This window comes from Neoarius graeffei, chromosome 5, assembly GCF_027579695.1.
Source record: "Neoarius graeffei isolate fNeoGra1 chromosome 5, fNeoGra1.pri, whole genome shotgun sequence".
Taxonomy (NCBI): domain Eukaryota; kingdom Metazoa; phylum Chordata; class Actinopteri; order Siluriformes; family Ariidae; genus Neoarius; species Neoarius graeffei.
In genome coordinates, this window is record NC_083573.1 from 81428737 (window position 1) to 81435361 (window position 6625).

A 6625-nucleotide genomic window follows, 5' to 3' on the forward strand; every position below is an offset into this window, starting at 1 on the left:
CCTCAATCCACCAAAGCCTGGTGCAAAGTGAGGCATTGCAGAGAGTACAAGTGGTGAAGGTTCTGTGTGTGCACAGGGATGTTCACAATTATCCACTAGTGTCCATCCACATTCTATTTTGGGGAGAAAAACATATTATAAAGATGGCAGTTAACCTGCATCTTACCCACCTGCTGATCCTGGGGACTGATTGGCCAGGGTTTAGGGAAGCACCAGGGCCTCGAACCGGCACTCTTGCTCCTTCCGGAGGGTGACTAGCACCTGGTGCTGGCTCTGCTGGGCCATGGCGAGGGCATGGACCAGGTCTGCAAAGGGGGAGGACTCCATGGGGCTGTTCTTTTCCTGTGCTCCGTCCCGGGTTTCGGCACCACTGTGGCAGTTCGTAGAAGGGGGAGGAGCACAGAAAGACGGCAGGCCAGAATAAAGTTCCATAACTTAGATTATTTGTTCTTTTCAGACACAAATTACTCTCCCAGTCATACACACACACAAGTCATCTGGTTCAGGAGAGAGCTCACTTCCTCTGCTCTCTCTTTATATAGGGCGCGGTCACTGGGAAGACACACAAACACAGGTTAATTGACATCAGGTGTAGTGATTCTACCACTTACCTTCCCTGACTCCGCCCTCCGGTCACAGACCGGCGCTTGACCACGCCCCCGCTGCCACAATGTCATAAACACTTCATGAGCTGTATGGGTTATTGGGAATTAAATCTATCCACACCAGCGTCTATCACCTCCAAATGGATGGTTTGGTGGAGAGGTTTAATCAAACACTTAAAAATCTAATTCAAAAATTTGGAAGTGAGGATGCATGAAATTGGGATGAATGGGTTGAGCCCCTGCTATTTGCAGTACGAGAGGTCCTGCAAGCCTCCACGGGTTTCTCACCATTCTAATTATTATATGGGTGAAAACCTCCCAGCATTTTGGAAATGCTGTGGGAAAATTGGGAGGCATGACCTTCAACAAGTAAATATGAAATTTAATATGTTCTCGGCCTGTGCACAAAGCTTACAGCATGCTGTATTCCCAGGCAGTCTCCTATTCAAGTACTAACCAGGCCCAACTCTGCTTCACTTCTGAGATCAGACAAGATCAGGCATTGTCAGAGTGGTATGGCCTTAAGCGGTAGGGGTGACTATGCACCACCACCCCGGAGGCGTATCACTGTGGTGTTTTATGAAGTGGGTGTGACCGGGAAGGGGCAAGAACATGTCGGAACATTTCTTTTGCAACCTGGTAATCTCTGTGAGTTGGGCCAGTGAAAGGTGGTCTCCACAAGGGATGGGAGCGGTTTGAGTAGTTAATTTTTTGACCTCCGGCCCCAGCTCCGCCTATGTGGCAGCCTACCTTGATGACATCATCATATATAGCAATGACTGGCTGCAGCACATAGAACACCTTTGGGCCATTCTAGACTCACTGAGGCATGCGGGTCTCACAGCTAACCTGAAAAAGTGTGCGATTGGGCGGGTGGAAGTACAGTATCTGGGTTTCCACTTGGGTCATGGGCAGGTGCATCCCCAAATTGACAAGACAGCTGCAATTGTGGCCTGCCCAAGGCCAAAGACCAAAAAGGGGGTGAGACAGTTCCGGGGTTGGCTGGCTAGTATTGCAGGTTCATACCTAATTATTCAGACATCACCAGCCCACTGACTGATCTCACTAAAAAGGGAGCACCAGATCCAGTCCAGTGGACGGAGCAGTGCCAAAAGGCCGTCACTATAATAAAAGCTGCACTGTGTGGGGGGCCACTTTTACATTCCCCTGACTTCTCTCTCTCAGGGAAGGTGAGTGGCAAAGTCAGTACACCTGTTGTTGATTAATGTTGTGTTTGTGTGTTTTGCAGTGAAGATGGAAGGTAGAAAAGGAGGGAGAGAGTGACAAGACGGAAGCTCTCCCAATGAGAACACGTGTGTGTGTGTGTGTATACAACCATGCCAAGTAAAACTGAAAAGCAAAATGAATAAAATAAAGTTCTGTGTGAACATCATGTCCCGCCTGCCATGCTTCATTGTTCCACCCATGTCAGAGAAATACTACACTGGCTACTGATTCGCATCCCTGATGCACCTCAGGCTTCCCCTGATCGAGCGGGGGCATACAGGATAGCTGAGTATGCAAGGGGGTGCACTTCAGGCCTTGGTGGATTTGGGGTGTAATCAGACCTCCATACATCAAAGCCTGATTCAATGCGGGTCACTGGGAAATGCACATTTGGTGATGGTTAAGTGTGTGCATGGTGATATACACAAATATCTACTGATGCTAGTCACTATCCATTTCCGGGGAGAAAATCATAGCGTTGAGGCCGTGGTTAGTCTGAGGCTCACTCACCCCCTGATTCTGGGAACTGATTGGCCAGGGTTTAAAACATTAATGAAACAGATAGTGGTGGGTGAGTCCTGCAGTAGCAAGTCATGGGGGGATCCCACCGCAACATATTCTGGGTAGGCAGTCTCAGGCATGCCCATGTTAGCTCCACATCATGATGACACAGAGAGTGGGGAGAGCCCTCCTTCCTCTCTGGGGAATCCCTTAGGGGACTTCCCATTGGAGCAGGCACATGATGAGTCTCTGAGACACGCCTTTGACCAAGTGAAAGTAGTTGATGGCCAAATCCTCCAGCCTAACATTACACTTTCCTTCCCGTACTTTTGTATTATTAAGGATAGGCTGTATCAAGTGACACAGGACACTCAAACAAAAAAGATGACACAGTTGTTGGTCCTGAAGAGCCATGGGGAACTTTTATTCCATGTGGCTTATCATAATCTTATAGCTGGCCATTTGGGGCAGGATAAAACACTGAATCATCTCATGGCCCATTTCTATGGGCTGGCGATTCACACTGATATCGGCAGGTGGTGTGCAGCATGTTGCAAACACCAGCTGGTAAATTCAGTGGCCACACCAAAAGTGCCATTGCGCCCATTGCCACTGATGGAGATCCCCTTCAAATGAATTGGCACAGATCTCATTGGGCCATTAAACCGATCTGTATGTGGGCAATATCTCAGCACCCAGTGTTCCAGAGGCCCTCTTCCGCATTATCTCCCAAGTCGGGATTCCGAAAGAAATCCTGACTGATCAAGGCACTATGTTTATGTCATGCACACTGTGTGAATTATATGAATTATTGGGAGTTAAATTGATTCATACTAGTGTTTAACAGCTGTGAACGGACCAGCAGGTCAAATGATTTAACCAAACCCTTAAGAGCATGATTTGTAAGTTCTTTCATGGGGATACTAAAAATTGAGACAGGTGGCTTGACCCTCTATTGTTTGCAGTGTGTGAGTTCCCACAAGCCTCCACTGGATTGCTGTATGGACGCAAGCCCCATGGTGTCTTTGACATCATTAGAGAAAATTGGGAGGAGGAGCTTTCTCAAAGTACAAATGAAATTCAATATGTTCTTGACCTGAACTCCACACACTGAGTCACATAACCCAGGATAATTTGCTATAGGCCCAAGAACGTCAAGCTCACCTGGACAACAGAGGGGCATGGCTAAGGGAATTTGCACTGGGAGATAAAGTTTTTGACCTGGCAACTTGTCCAGGGTGTACCCCACCTCTCACCCATAGTCAGCTGGGATAGGCTCCAGCTTGCCTGCGACCCTGTGCAGGATAAGTGGCTCCAGATAATGGATGGATGGATGGAGATAAACTCTTCATTTTACTGCCCACCTCAAGTTCAAAATTGCTCACCAAGTGGCAAGGACCCTTTGAGATCACACAGCGAATTGGGGAGGTTGACTATGAGGTCAAATGGCCAGATTGGGGCAACACATTAAATTTACCACCTCAATTTCCTAAAACTGTGGAAAGAGGAGGTCCCTGTGGCTCTGGCGATGGTAGTTCCAGAGAGGGTGGAGCTGAGACTGGAGGTAAGTCAAAAAAGTGTGGCCCAATTCATTCTGGTCCCTGTGGAGACCACCTTTCACCCTCCCAGAGAGCACAGATAATTAGGTTGCAGGAGGAATTCTCTAATCTGTTCTCATCCCTCCCTGGTTGCACTAACTTCATAGAACACCACATTGAGACTCCCCCAGGGGTGGTGATGCACAGCTGCCCATATCGGCTCCCCGAGCACAACAAAAATGTGGTTCGGGACGAATTCCAGGCTATGCTTAAGATGGGAGTAATTGAGGAGTTGCACAGTGACTGGAGCAGCCTGGTGGTCTTGGTTCCCAAGACCAATGAGTCAGTCCAGTTCTGTGTAGACGATAGAAAAGTCAACATGGTGTCTAAATTTGATGCATATCCAATGCCTCATATTAATGAACTGCTTGATTGGTTTGGCATGGCTTGCTTTTACTCAACACTGGATTTAACAAAGGGATATTGGTAGATCCCCTTGACCCCCATTATCCCACAAAAAATGTCCTTTTCCACTCCATTTGGCTTACACCAATTTGTCACCCTTCCTTTCAGATTGTTTGGGGCTCCGGACACATATCAGTGTCTCATGGACGAAATTCTCCATCCCCACAATGTACATGCGGTGGCCAGAGGTGGAAAAACTGGATTGACAAAGTAAAAGTCCTGCTTAGGTTTTCCTTCTGCCTGTGCTCTCAACACAGGTGATTTCACCAATTAGCTCATCAACCTGGCTTAGGGGATGTGGTAATTAGGATCAGCTGGTTCATTGAATTGGCTGGAGCAAAAATGTGGCAGGGTTTTTACTTTCTGCACCCGGGTTTTTCCACCTCTGGCGGTGGCCCACTTAGATGACATAATCATCTATCGTAATTAATGGGTGTGGCATTTACAACACCTTAAGGGGGTTCTGAGGTCACTGAGGTGCGCTGGGCTCACAGCAAACCTGAAGAAGTTTGCAATTTAGTGGGTCGAAGTATGGTATCTAGGCTTCCATTTGGGTCATTGGCAGGTGCATCCCCAAATTGATAAGACTGCAGCAATTGCAGCCTGCCTGAGACCTAAGACCAAAAATGGGGTGCAGCAGCCCCTGGAGCTGGCTGGCTCTTATAGGCAGCTCGTGCCTAACTTTTCGGACATCACCAGCCTGCTGACTGACCTCACTAAAAAGGGGGTGCCAGATCCATTCCAGTGGATGGATCCATGTGAACAGGCTTTTGCTCAAGTAAAGGTGGTTTAATGTGGGGGACCACTGTTGCACTCTGCTGACTTTTCTCTCCCTTTTGTTTTACAGACCGACACATTGGACAGAGGGCTGGGGGCTGTTTTGTCCCAGGTGGTGAAAGGGGAGGAGCATCTGGTGCTGTACATCAGCCGCAAGCTTTCCATGTGAAAGTCAAAGTACAGCATGATAGAGAATGAGTGTCTGGCTATCAAGTGGATGGTCCTCACTCTCTGGTACTACCTGCTAAGATGCCCATACACCATCTGTTCCAACCATGCCCAACTCCAGTGGCTCCACCACATGAAGGATGCCAACATGCAGATCACTCGTTGGTATCTGGCCCTTCAGCCCTTTAAATTTGAGGTGGTCCACAGGCCGGGGGCACAGATGGTGGTGGTGGATTACCTCTTCTGCCGGGGGTGGGGTGGTGTCAGCTCTAGGCCGGATGGCTCCCCAGCCTGAGTCGGCAGTGGGTGTATGTGGCAGCAGGGGCATGGTCGAGCGTCGGCTGTGAATGGTGAGGAGGCAGGTTGAACCAGTAGGTAGCATGTGATGAGATGCACCTGTGTCAAATTACTGACTGTCTATTAACCTGTGTCTCTGTGGGTCTTTCAAACAGTCAGGAACAAGAAAGAGAGCAGCGTCTCTCCATGTGTGTGTGTGTCTGTTTGTGTGTCAAGTTGCCACTGAAAAGTGTCATAATAAAAATAACACACCTGTTCCAAGTTTGCTTCCAGTTCCTCTGTTCCCCAAAGTTAAAGATTTGTTAGAGTGTTCAATTTGTTTGAGTTTTGGTGTGAAGGTCATACCATGACTTGATCTATATCATTTTGATTTTCATCAAACCATTCAGTGAACACTTATAACCTGGGCCAGAGGCTGAGGTCATACTGGAAGAGACTATTTGCATCAAAATAGAATTGTTTCATCACAGGTTATCGGTGATCAGTCAGAAACATTTGTCGTAATTTACAATGGTGTTCTCTTTGAAAGGACATATGGAGCCAAACCACCCCCACAATGCAACTAATCAACTCTATCTATGTAACACACACACACAGTGTATATATATATATATATATATATATATATATATATATATATATATATATATATATATATATATATATTGTGTGTGTGTAACCCTCTCTGACATGCTGAAGCCTCCCTACACACCCAGGTACTCTGCATTGTGTTTTATTGTTGTGATGGGGTTGATGAGTGGGGAGAGAATGAAGCACCGGAGACTGGGGTTCTGGATTGTGGCTGAGACTTGTCGACACTTTATTGGCTGCTGACTCCATTGCCCTTTCAGATCTTTCAGATCAATATACAAAAACATTTTTCCCTTTAGAAATGATATTCATGTGCATAAATAAATAAATAAACCAACCTACTGTGTCAAAATAATACTCCAAGACTGAAAATAATACATTATGGCACATGCACATAACTAAGGCATTCAAAATATATGACATGGTGAGAAAATAACTTAAATGATGTAAAACAAT

At 46.8% G+C, this 6625-nt stretch overlaps 1 pseudogene; it reads right to left on the reverse strand.

The window, feature by feature from the left end:
- Positions 1–1013: 1013 nt before the first annotated feature.
- On the reverse strand, positions 1014–1132 carry LOC132887260 (5S ribosomal RNA; annotated as a pseudogene).
- Positions 1133–6625: the final 5493 nt, after the last annotated feature.